The sequence below is a fragment of the Rhynchophorus ferrugineus genome, unplaced genomic scaffold (genome assembly GCF_030347505.1).
Source record: "Rhynchophorus ferrugineus isolate W39M unplaced genomic scaffold, kcgeb_rfMv2 rfM1, whole genome shotgun sequence".
In the NCBI taxonomy this organism is placed as follows: Eukaryota; Metazoa; Arthropoda; class Insecta; order Coleoptera; family Curculionidae; genus Rhynchophorus; species Rhynchophorus ferrugineus.
In genome coordinates this window covers 25,737,307-25,751,576 of record NW_027472580.1, presented here as the reverse complement: position 1 = coordinate 25,751,576, position 14,270 = coordinate 25,737,307, and the positions used below count along the sequence as shown (strand labels likewise).

General features: G+C 31.1%; 1 protein-coding gene across 2 annotated transcripts in view; it reads left to right on the top strand.

Annotated features, from left to right (window-relative positions):
• LOC143206558 (potassium voltage-gated channel protein Shaw) overlaps positions 1-14,270 on the top strand; it is a 334,396-nt gene that overhangs the window by 122,884 nt on the left and 197,242 nt on the right. The gene's annotated exons all lie outside the window — the stretch shown is intronic.

Genomic DNA, 14,270 nt, shown 5'->3' with positions numbered 1-14,270 from the left:
TTTTCAAATGAAAAGCTATATTTTAGAATAAAGTTTGTTGATTTATTTTTGATTTATCTGGCGTGACCTCACTAATTTCGCTAGAGTATCAAATTTAACATTTGGATGATTTGATTAACGTTAGTAATCCGATTACTCAATGGGATATTTCTTCAAACACATTGTTACTAACTAGTTGGCATGCTTAATCAACAGCTTCATTAACACATGAGCTGAAAATTTCAAGGGCTAATGTATAAATGGCGCTAGTTTTATTGCATTTAAGGCTTTTTAGTTAGTAATAACTTTCAAAAGAAAACTGCTGAAATTTCATGATATCTACCCATGAGTTTGTGAGTTATTATGCTAAGAGTGAAAGTACTTTTGTTATTTTCAAAACAATGGATTAAATATAATTTCGTGCTTTAATTTTATATTACTTCTTGATGAGGAAATACCGTTCAAGCGAAGCAATAGTTGGAAAAGTATTTTAAGGACTTTCCATCAAAAACAACAATAAAATATTGATTTATTGATTTCAACCCTGGTCGTAGAGACAGCAATGATACAGAACGCAGGGGACGTTCAAATGAGAAAATGAGAAAACATAGAAAAACACAAAATTGTTTTTGTAAATCGATATCAAAAGAACATGTTGGTTTTATATTGCATGAGCATTTGACTATGAGAAAGCTCTGTTCAAAGTGCCGCGTTTGCTTACTGTTTACCAAAAACAAGAACGTGTTGATGATTCTGAACAGCGTTTGGCCATGTTCAAATGTAACAAAACAGAATTTGTGCACTCCGGAATCAAAATGATCGTTATCTGAATGAACAGCAACTGATGACAAGAATATTTTGAGGCAAAAGATAAATCGTTCTACAAAAGTGGTATTGAAATGTTAGAGTGGCGCTGGAATGATTGTGTGGCTCTTGACGGAAATTACTTTGATGAGTAAAGCCAGAGACTTTTCGCCCCATGTGTTAAATTTATAGTATACTTTTTGGGGTGTTGGAGCTGGAGAATTAATCCTTAATCATCTCTTGATGGTTTTGAACTCACTCTAGATCTAGTTTTTAAAATACTCGAAGTGTTTGGCATAACGTAAATCATTGTAATGAGTTTTAAGTAAATTTATGGATTAAAAAGGTTTTTTCATCGTAAACATCAGCTCTAGTTTAACCTTTAAACTTGTTTAGCAAAATATTTGCAGTCATTGCTTTTAAGCTCCACTTCTGTCAAATCACCCAATAATTAATGGTAATTTAATTTTAAGGCAAATAACAAAACAATACGTTAAATTAAATTACCATAATTAGCGTGTACCACTTTCCATAAAATTAGTTCCACTGATTAATTATTGAAACCCTATGAAAGCTCGGTTCAATAGGTCCAATCTACCAAAATCAATATTGGTAGCGAACAATACATTAATAGTATGTTATATTGGTTTCAATATCAGCAAATTAAAGGACAACGTGGAACATATTTCGGTGTGATAATATTAGGAACGTGCTGAAAAGGGATGCTATAGATTATCGATAAATATAGAGGGAGTAGCCCGAAAAATAACAGTCAGTTTCAATTTCATTTGTTCGTAACAAAAATATATATTGCGGTGTTATATTAATTCGCGAAAGTTAAACATTAATGAAAAACTAATGCTTATACACTTATTTAAAGAATAATTATATTTCTCTTATCACTTTAGTAAAATAAATCTCTAAGACTGCTATTGCCTGTTTATTTCATGAGCATTGATCACAAGATTATTTTTTTAGTAAATTTTAAAGTCAGGGAGAGCTAAATATAGCGAAAAGGCTAGTTCTTCAAATAAAACGCACTTTAATTATATTGTTTCAGCAACGGTTTTTAAGTGATTTTATTCTTCTATAAACTGGATCTACTTTACGGATTTTTGCATCCAATTAGTTCAGAATGTTAACATAATACTATAAGTTTGTTAATATACTAATTGCGGAGGTAATTCTTACTCGATTTTTTAATATGAATTCGTACTATAATAAATCTCTACGACTGCTATTGCCTGTTTATTTGAGTAGCTCTTGTCACAAGATTATTTTTTTAGTAAATTTTAAAAAGTCAAGAGGAGCTAAATATGGCGAAAGAGCTGGTTCTTGAAACAAAACGTACTTAAAATATATTGTTTTAGCAACGAATTTTAAGCGATTTTATTCTTCTGTAAAATGGATCTTCTTTAGGGATTTTTACATCCAATCAGTACTGAAGGTTAAAATAATTCTATGAGTTTGTTGTTCTGCTAGTTTACGAGGTAATCCTTTTTGCATCCTAGAAAACTGACGCTGACACATTCTTATCCGATTTTTTAATACGAATTTGTATTAGAATCATGAGATCTCTATTCAGGCCATATCTTAAACTTTTATACTTAGAATTTCGATCATTTTATAGATTACATTTTCAGAAGACGCACTCTAATATGTTTTCGTTCCATTATTAGTGGAAAATTTGTTTCAAAATGAGCAAATTAAACTAATTTTGATCATATAACTTAAGTAATATTCTCATATCAAACATGAAATATTAAAATTGTATCGAATTTTTAGTTCTTATGAATGGATGGTTTTTCACAAACCTAATTTTTGTTGAATCTTTGTTGAATCTGAAATATTTTTATATTCTATATCGAAATGAATCAGCTAATATCTCAGGTTGTATAATTGTATGTTGTATGAATGTGCGTGGTAAAATATAGCAATATTTTGAAAAAACATATACTTGCATAAAACGCATAAACTTGACAATAAAATGAGAATATTTACAGATGACACGCTTTTGCTTTCAAGAGTCATCGAGGATATAATAGCATATGGGGTTTAACAAATTTAAACATTTTTTTTTGGAACAGTCAGGTGTAATCGACTATAATTTTAAATTTAGGTTTTAAAATTTTTATATTATTAATGTGAAATAATTTAAATCTAATGCAATCGTGATAAACCATTGGACCTTGAATTTAAGATTATTTTAATATTTCGGTGATTTAAGAAAGATGAAGCTAGAAAATTTAAGCTAGATGTCAATCAATTCTTTTAATTAGCATTACAAGAACTATATTTGTATAATTTTTAATACTGACATACTTTCGATCAAAAATACTATATTATATTTTTAAACTGCAATCCCAACAGGATATTTATTTCTCCAAATCTAACATTTTTATAATATGTTTAATTGAAAGAAAGAAAGAAAAAGTACAACTTCCGGCATATATTGTTTTGTTAGTTCGCAATGAGTTCGGATAAGTTTCCAAGTCCAGAAAAGTATACAGTTTATACTTTTGTAAAATGATATATAATTAAAACTTTTAATTACTTCCAAGGAATGGATTACTGGAAAGGGGATGTTGAAAATTAATGAATTATATAATAATTAATATAATTTTAAAAAATTGAGCAGTATTTTAAAAAGAGCAGTATTTTAAAAAAATATTAGAAACAATTTAGATTTTAGTTTTTTTTGGTCATTTCTAAGTAATTTTGAAGCATACAATGGTGTCTGATTTTTCTCTGAAATGTGATTATTTTAATATATCTTTTTCCTTAAATATATCTACTATTTTATCAATTGTTATATAATTATCCGGTGCTTGGGTAATAAAATGTTTAGCGGTGATTCCATTAGGTTGTTGAATGGTCATTTGTTAAAACGAAGACTTTAAAATATAATAAACAAAAAACCTTGATATAGCTTCAATTCCTATTCGATTATGTTTCCATATAGTTTTTCTGTCCAACTAATTTAATTTCCATCCTATTAACGCCTTTTCTGTTATAATACCAACTCAATTAGACATTATAGTTAAATAATTAACGCATCAGTAATTCTGATTTTTCCTCTTATCGAGAATCATGTGCTCAATTCTAATTTAGGCCAGCTTGATTGGTCCAATGGTAAATGTGATAGGACGGTTCTACTAATTTCGCGATAGTTGCGGGTTCAAATCCTGCTGGGGAATGGTCGTAAATTTATGTTTATGATTGTTTAACATTAGTAATTCTCCTTAGGTGATATTGCAAAAACGGATAAGGAAAATTATTAAAGTCACGTGATCTAACCAGGCTGGTTAAGACCGGATGTCTTCTGGGATGATCGACAAGTTGGCCACTCGCCAGTCTTAGTAGGCTAATACCGAAGTTTGTGGTTCGGAGCCCATGTTAAACTGTAGGTCCAGTCCAGATAAACGCTAGTTATAAAAATGTGCTAATTTTGCCAATAGAATAGCTATTATCGGTAATGAATAGCAGACTTGACGCATAATGTTAGTCCTTGATAATAATGTTAATAATAATTTAAACATGAAGCTTTATTGTGAAAAACTGGTATAATATATTTTATTCAAAGTATTGTGTATCGATAGCCGGTACATTTCCCCATCTTTCAGGCAATTTACGGAATCCATCTCGAAAGAACTATGTATTCTTAAGGCTATTCACGAATCTATCTATATTTAGGTATCTTCTTAAAAAGTGAAACGCTGCTCAGATAGGTCACGATTTGTATATCGGAACAAGTAGTAATCAGAATGAGTATGGCCTGGAAAATAAAGCGGGTGAGTTAGAACTTCTGTTTCTGGTAGAGTTTCAACCGCTTTTTTTTCGTATTGACTTAAAAAGTAAAACTTCCCTTAAATTAAATTTTCTCACTACAAATTCAGACATTTTCAATGCATCAAAAGAGTTTTTTGTTTACATCTTGAAGAAATGTTAACAAATTAGGCCTATCAGTGAGGCTTTAACATGAAGTTGTTTACAAATATACCCGATGAAATTTAATACACAGAAATATCATGTGTTGTAAATGCTTTAAAATTAATTTATACCTTTAAATCTTATCGAATTTATGTCGGTTTTTATAAAATAAAGTTATTCTCTGGATAGGCCAAAGGATTGTCATAAAAATAACGTGAATCTTATATGCCTTATGTGGGTCAAAGATAAATAAAAAATTATTCGTTTTCACTTGATGTAACATCCAAATCATCGCCGGGACGTGAAGTCGTTTCCATCTATGGGATCCATAGTCTAATGTCTATTTTATTCAGTGCGAACTCTAATCGAATTTGTCGCCGACAGGGTACCTGAGAGTAGTTGAGTGGAGGTTAATTTTGAGGGCCTGTCAGCCACGATTTTAATGCATAAATTTGTCGGAGCAAATCCGTTTTATTGCCGATGGGCGGGTTTTTATCACAATTTTTTTCTCTATTGTAATAAATGTTCTTTATTTTAATTTTTTTGCGTTTTTTTTGCTATTTTATTCCTGAAATGTCTGAATACCTGATATGACTATTTTGCGCTTATATGTATTTTGATGAGCAATATCTATTGGTCAAAATGGGAAGTGTGTAGATCAATTACGTTTAAACAACATAACTTAGCAGCTAAATTTGTTGGTTTCGGTATTTATATACACTATTGAGTTATATAGTGTATAGTGAAAATAAATATGGAATACTCGAAATTGAATATTTGATATTTGTTAATTTATTTACCCAAAATCCGGCTCGGAAGACCATGTAGAATTCTCAGGTTCAGAAATTGTACATAACTTGTTGCACTGGTTCGTGCGATTAACGAACAAGTAACATTCGACGTTAGAGATTCACGAGTCTGACCCCTTATAGTAGGATATCTGTTATCCCTATGGGCGTTTTCACATCTACCGGCACCGACACGGCACCGATATCAGTGGACCCGTAATCTCACGTAAACAAATTCACCCTCGCGGATATGTCGGTATCGTGTCGTTGCCGGCACCGACATGTCGGCGGGCAGCAATCGGTCCACTCGGGTCGGCGCCGATTTTTATTGTGTACAGAGATATTTTTAAGGTTAAAAGAGGAAAATGTCTAGCTTTAAATATGATATTGTATCACTAATTGAATTTGTAGAATCAAAGTCTTCTATATGGGACTATACTAAAGAAAATGACAAGAAAAAAATACTTGGCAGTTAATGAATCAACTGTTACAGTGAAGAAATATGGATCTACTACGACAAAATACAGAACATCATGTGTTAGTCCAGATCGATCCTTTCACATGGACACCTATGGATGTATTGTTAGAGGTTGAAAGGGAAGATGCATTCAGAGGACTTCGCGTTTGTAGCTTTCAAACAAACATCGTTATTTTGACACAGTATCGCTATGTTATTAGAAATAACAGATAAGATATAATAAGATGATTAGAAATAAGTTGTAGAAGATGATGAAAATCATTAGCGTTCGAACTATCGATTGAATACAACTATCGGCTGTTTAGTAACTGACTACTTTTTACAATACACTGTTTCAGTTAACTACCTTCAGTCGCTATTTTCGGTCTGACTATTTTTTAACTTTATGCCCTTACCGTCTTAGCCGCGATATTGAAAATAATGTGGCGAGTTTATACTTACATATATTTATATTTTTTTTATATATATATTTAGATTTTTTAGTCTCTGTATGATCAGATCTTATAAATATTAAAACTTATTCAATTGAAATTTTAATGAATAATAATCTTAAAACATCCATGATTAAGAATTAACAAAATTATTATTGTATTTAAAAATGGTGAAATAATTGATAAAGATTGTTTGAGAAAATACGATATAAATATATGCTAGTCATTACTACACTCATATTATTCAAAATAGAACTGTTCTTTTGAACATAACAGAATCCAGCAATTATCTCTTCTTAAAGCAAGTTCGAGAAGGAATACGTACATCTCCATCTCACTTATGGCACGGTTAAGAGAAGTATTCGTAAGGACACGTTGGAACGAAATAGAAATAAACCAATTACTTTTACTATATTACGCCATTGTTACTTTCCAAACATTAAAATTATGCCATTCTTTTTTTCATATTGTTACTTGCCAAACTAAAATTATTTAAAATGAACTGATCTATACAGCATAGAGATTTCTCTCTCAAAATTAATTGGGAAGGAATCCGTACATCTCCGCTTGTTATCACAAATAGTAAAACAGTTGAAGCGTATATTTAACTGAAATAGTAATTAGCATTTTTAGTTGGTAGTTTTTTGGCTATCGACTAGTTCGAATATTTTGCGACAATTGACTGTCTCGACTATTTTGAAATAATTTATAACGCTAAAAATATCTTGGTTAACAATATATTGTATCCTTTTTCTCCAATAAATGTATTTTTACAGTGAAAAAAATATATTGAAAATAGGTCCATTTTTGCTCTTAAATTTCTAGTCCTATACCAATTCAGTTCTAACTGACATATTATAAAAGACACAATACTGGGAAAAATTATTCTAATTTTTCAATATGATATTCTTTTAGCTTGGTAAATTCTTGTTCCTAACGTAACGTAACCATTAAAGGTAAATCTTTTTATTCATAGAAAATATTCTATTTTCAAGTTTTGAAATAGAAAATTATTTGTGATAACGTTAATAATTTGTTTATTATACCAACATGTTTTTAGCTATCATGCTTTTGTCACATTTTATTTTATTTATTTATTTTTTTTTTCATAAAGACGTTGTTATAATTTAAATATTAGTTGTTTGATTATTATATATAAAGGCATGAAATTTGTATGATTCTTTACTTTTACTTTAATGTTTTGATTTTTTTTATCTAAAGTATCGAGTAAAGAAGCCATGTTTCCGCATGTTCTAAATCACTGAAAAAATAGTTTCAAAACTGCTTATGTACAATGTTTAAACAAATATTCATCTGAAATATTATCGACACCGTTTTGTCTTATTGTGCGTTCAAAACATAATACGCATATGCCGCCGGCTTGATGGCGCAGTGGTAAAGGCGATAGGACGGTCCTTCTAATGTTGCGATAGTCGTGGTTTTGAATCCTGCTGGGACATAGTCGTAAGAGTGTAAAATCCGACAAGGAAAATGATCCCAGTCATGCCAGTAACCAAGCTGGGTAAGACCTGATGTCTTCTGGGATGACTTACAAAGTTGGTCACTTGCCAATCCGTAGGCTTAATGCTGAGGACTGTGGTTCGGAGCCCACGTTAAACTGTAGGTCCAGTCCAGATAAAACCATGGTTGGTAAAAGGAGACTTTAAAATATATTTTAAAAAACGCATATGCCGTAAAGTTTTTCAATGTTTAAAATTTTTGAAATCCTTCTATGTTCAATTACAGCAGTGTCAATGCCAAATTTGTCTATTGGCTTGTAGTGTTTGGCCACAGTTCAGTTGTTTTTCAATATACTATATTTATGAAATTTACTGGGTACTTAATTATTGGAGTCTGTTAGCTGACGGCAATAGGTTAGTTCAATTACAATAAATATATAAAATATTAAACATAATAAAATATATACTTCAAACATGTTTATTAAATAATATTGACTACAGGAAGAATTTCAGGCATAACCTTGGTGTTTATATCTGCTCAAGTATAGTATTTCTATTAGGTCTATATACTAGATTTAAAGAATTTCTTTTAGTGTGAAGTTTTATCGTGAAAAATCGATAGAATGTATTTTATAGGAAGTATTGTTCATCGATAGCTGCTACTTATTCCCATCTTTCACGCAGTTTATGGATTTCATCTCGAAAGAGTGATGTATCATTTGAGACTAACCACGAATAGACCCATTCGCGGATAAGTCACGGAACAAGTAGTAATCAGAAGGAGCAAGTTCTGGAAAGATCGGCGATGGTATAGAACTTCCAATTGTAATGTATCCTAATATGTTCTCACCGGTTTTGTAATACATAATCGAGTTGTGTCACGCTGAAGAATAATACTGTTGTGTTTTTGATCGCATTCAGGTCGTTTTTCGCGTAATACTCAGCTTATCAGTTGTAATAGATACTCATTCATGGTTTAAATCCTTGTCATTTTTGGACCGGACAGAATATTCTTTGTTTTTGGTTTTAAAATAACCACTTTTAAAAGGCCGAAACCAACTTTCACATGTTGAAATCCTTTAACTTTTCCTTTAGGTTGAGGTAAAAACGTAAAACCTTCTTCAAATTAGAATTACTCCGTACAAATTCAAACATTTTCAAGGCACTGAAAATATATTTATTTATACACATAATGAAAAGTGAAGCTTGTAGGCGAAGCTTCAACACTAAATTGGTTACTAATAGGTTTGATATTTTAATTCATATTCATCTTGCTCTTTTAATTTGTTATAAAAAATATAATGCTATGTTTTTAGATATTTGTTTGCAATCCAATTGTAGTTTTCATTCTCATCTCAATTTTCTAAAGTTTGATTGCATTTAATCACAAATGCTATATTGTAATAAATATCTTCTATAGAACAATTGATTGAATTTTTGCATTTGTTTTGATTATCTTAGACTTTAAGGTCATATTGACTTGAATAGGACTCCTCATTTTGTAAATTATAGATTATCAATTAATTGTTGGCAGATTTGTAGGAAAAATATGTTCTAAAATTACATCAAGCAATTCATAAAATACCAGATTATAATTTATTATAAAAATATATATTATTAGAATGATGTTTATATAAACATGATATAGTTCACATTGAATCATTACAGTCCAGCTGACACTGCAATACCTTCAGTAATTGCTATTGAGGGCAAATATGCGTGAACTTTACACAAAGAAAAGAACGGCCAAAGGCTCAGGGATCCCTGTCGACTGCTTACTGAGAAGTATATTTCTGTTGCCCAATGAGGTAAAAAATTGTCACGACCGAACGAACCCACAGTCTAAAACAAGATTTATATCCAGGGGCGTTAGCGGAGTTATATCCAGAGCAAATGTATAATGTATGATCGAAATAATTAAATACGTTTTGTTGGGTATAGTTTTAATAGCCATATTTTATTTTACGTGTTATATCTTTGTTGTTTTACGGGCCTTTAAAATTATAAAACATACAATCTGTATTACCAAAAGATATTTTTAATAATATATAGTCAATTCAAAATAGCAATGACATGGGAAACGTCGCAATGTTGCCAATGTTACTCTGTGTTTTAGTACATTTCGGCTCTGACATATGACAATTTTAATATAAATACAATAATTGAACAAATATTCTATTAAATATAATTTATTTTTAGATCGAGCTCACACAAACCGAAGGTGCCATTTTCAACAATGCCTCTTTTCATAAATCCAGACAGTTCTGGTTTGAATATCCTCCCCGACCTGAACATCTATTGTAATAGTTTTTTAAAATACCCCGTATCAACTCAATTAGATTAAAAATGCAGTGATAGGGAGGAAGATGTAATACTCTGTGGCCATAACATTCAGTAATCTGATGTACTATGTATCTTTTCTCAAGAATTGAATATATCATTTATATTTTCCGAGTAAAAATTTGAAATAGTTCATTCTTTAACATGATTTCCACGAAACTTATTTTATGAACTTTAAGCCATTCCTTAATTGCAGTCTTTGTTGGTGCACTTGTTGAGATTTCTCCCACCAGTGTACTATATATATGGTAGATATGGTACATTGTACATAACAATAACTCATGGTTCCTCCAAGTTCTTTAAAAGCTGATTTTCAAACTACTGCAAAGACAAGTTATCGTTCATGTCTTCATGGTATTCACCATTGGACTTAGAGGAACACTAATTCTACACCAGATATGAAACCATTCCTGTTTCCAGCATAAATAACTATGTGTCTGCGATGAATAAGTGTTATGACTAATAAAACCTAATCGATAGTTATTACAACATTTAACCTTCTCCATCAACTTTTGTTGCCTTTACACTATATTTATTATCATCTTGCGATGAGCAACCCAATGTACCATTGATTTTGTTATAAAAATTGTATTCTTTTAAAAGCAATCTCTGGAAATTCCATTAAACCCTTTCGTGGGTTATCTTTACACCATTTAAATCTTGTATTATCCAAGAATGTATGAACGGATGTTCTACATCTCTCAAATAGCTGTATATCTTTTGGATTTTTATGGATACTTTCCAGACTTTTCTCTGAAATAATTGTATTAAATTATGTTTAGATTGAAAAAAAACTATTTACTGTTTTATACATTTCGTATATTTGATCTCCAAAACACCAAGCTGATCTTAATTCGTCACCTGTTTGGCATAAACATGATTTCTTTTTAGCGAATTTAAGATTATATTTTTTTTGAGATATTTTAGTGACTGTGTTCGTACTAATATACAGTGCAGTTGCAAGGCGCAAAAAATATTTTTAATAAAAACCGCGGCGATTTCAAATTTATTAAAACAAACGGTTAAAACAACGTTTACCGGTTTATAACCCGTAATTATAATATTTTAAAGAATTTTCAGACGTTTGGCAAACGGACAACTTTTGCGGGCTCATTCCCTTATATGTTCGAACTTCTCTAGCAGCATTCTATCTCTTTTTAAATAGAATCAAATGGCAAGGATGATATTATCTGACTGTAAAACGAATTTACAACTTTAGACAGACACTTATTGACACTCGTGTCACTGCTATTTTGAATTGACTATATATACACTGCTGGAGAAGATATAATAGCATATTGGTTATGACCTGTGGTTTTAATGTTGACTTAATTTAGTATAAACTTAGTGTAGTATAATCTCATAAATGTCTCTCAATAAATGTTCAGTTAGTACTACAAAATTAATGAAACAAAAAAAGGTGGTTTTGTTATTTTCGAATTTATTCTATCGGGTAAAATTAGCAGATTGCAGAGGTCTGTAAAGAATCCAAGAACCGTTTGTGACTTAGTTTCTATATTTTTAGATATGCTGAATTATAAAATTCTTTTTTTCATAGACGACACATATTATTTCATCTAATGTACGTTCACTAGCACACGCTAAAAGCTTTAGATTTACCAGTGATGCTCAACTTTGTATATTTTCGATCGCGGGAAGAATCAAGAACGTCTATTTGAAGCGTCCAATAGTAGTCTCATATCAATTTTAAGCTCCTTCGTGGCGAACTCTTTGTGGTGTAGTGATTTGCTAGGCCTATGTTATCCCATAGGCACAAAAAGCAAGGTAATTTGGTAAACCCAGCTTCTTGCCTGAGCAACATGCACAAAATTTTAAAATCAATACACGCGACTATGGCGTTCCTTTTTAACATAACATATGGGAAGAATCAGTTCCAAGGTTTTGAAGGTTGGAAGCATGCGCAACTGGTTTATGATTTCTTTTCGATAAATCTATGAAAATATGTTATTGTGTTGAATTGTGTTGGATCTTAAATAGATCCATTAAACCACCAACATTGGTGATTCTATATCATGATATTTAAACCTGAAGAGATACTCCTGGTAAAAGTAAGTTCCTGCTTTTGAGATTTGAGCCGAACAACTCATCTGCGCCTTAGGGAAGATTCAAGTCTCTTGCCAAATCATTTATGACCCTGGAAAATAATTTCGGACTTTTATCATTTTCCAATTCAGAACTGGATAAGCCATCGGGTTCAGGTACATCTTCGTCAAAGCTTTGACTCTCGACCAACGTATTAGTAGTCTTAGGCACCTTCACACTAAATGTTGATGCCCTGGACAGAACTGGATACGCCATCGGGTTCAGGTACATCTTCGTCAAAGCTTTGACTCTCGACCAACGTATTAGTAGTCTTAGGCACCTCCACACTAAATGTTGATGCCCTGGACAGTTTTCCATTGTTTTCTTTTTCAGCATAAAATACATAGAAATTAGTTGAAAATACTAAAATAAATTTTACATATTTGTGTTGAATATAACAACTATCCGATGATTGAGTTATCACTGGTACCAGTTGGTCACGTTATATAACATGGGCAGATTTAAAGAAGTTTCTTAGTTTCACTCTTACTATTATAATTTTCAATTGTAATTAGGTTGAGACTATACTGGTTGGGATGAACGCGAATGAAGCAAACGTGTTTGTCTTCGATCCTATGTAATTGTGGATGTATAAACAAACGATATATTTTATAGGCATTATTTTTAAATTATATACTCGCAAATTCTGTCGTCCGTACACGCCACAATTTGGTTTCAACGATTATTATTTATTCTCAGTCATTTAAATGAAACTATGAATGATCTTAGAGAATGTACAAATTAATTAACAAATTAATGAAAAGTGTGTTCAATTCTCTGTCTATGTAATGTAACCGTATAGATGTTATTGAAACATTTAAATATTTTGGGCGGAAATCTGTAATATGCATCAATTTCTCATATATTTACTGTTAAAGTATGTCTTGTTTATTTAGAATTTTGACCTTATATAAGATTAGACTGAATATTTGCTTTTCTCGGATGGACTTCTGTAGACATCTACAGTAATAGTTTTATTCGGTTTTAGCAGACATTAATCATTGTTCAAAATTGTATTATTGACATTAATCACTTTTAGTGTTTGATTTGAAGAAATCTACTACTGAAATGCTATCAAACACTTTTAAAAACCAACGATGCTTCGTCATATCGTATTTTTTGGTTTAGGACTCATTTATTTAAAAGTGGTTAATTTATTGTTCGAGATCAGTGAACCATAATACCTATTGCACGAATAACCAACCCAAAGTTCTAAAGAACTTTTAGAAAGTTTAGCAGTTGATGAATCGACTATTTCCGAATATTTACATGTGATGGGAAAGACATACATACATACATAGATAGGGATACAAATTGACTGAACGTACCGTTTCGAACCGTTTCAATATTTTGGTTTTATTGCTCGCTATGGAATCAGTAAGATATAGTGTGTGAAACTACTGAAATGCTATCAAACATTTTTAAAAACTAACGATGCTTCGTCATCTCATATTTTTTGGTTTGATTATTTATTTAAAAGTTTTATCATTTATTTAAAAGTGGTTAAGTGTTTAATTTAGTGTTCGAGATCAGTCTCGCTATGGAATCAGTATGATATAGTGTATATATATATATATATATATATATATATATATATACATATATGTATGAGACGCAAATATCATGACAACGGTCGGTCACACATTGTCCGAGTTGTAATTGTACCTAAAGCCTAGGTTGCCAAATGTTTAGGTTGTTGCTTGGTAACCTACCTTTTAGATGTAGGTTGGTACACAGTTTCGGAATGGTGAAGAAGTTCGAAAATTGATCTATGGTTGGATTGCTGCAAACACCACAACAACAGTATATATTTTAACAGCAATATATTTTATAACAGTTTTTCCCAACAAATACTTTTTTAAGGCGAAAGAAAGATCAAAAGTGATATCTGTGTAAATATTAATTGGCTTAGCAAAAATGTTCCCTCTCTTTTTGAAGAAAATGGGGACACCTGGGG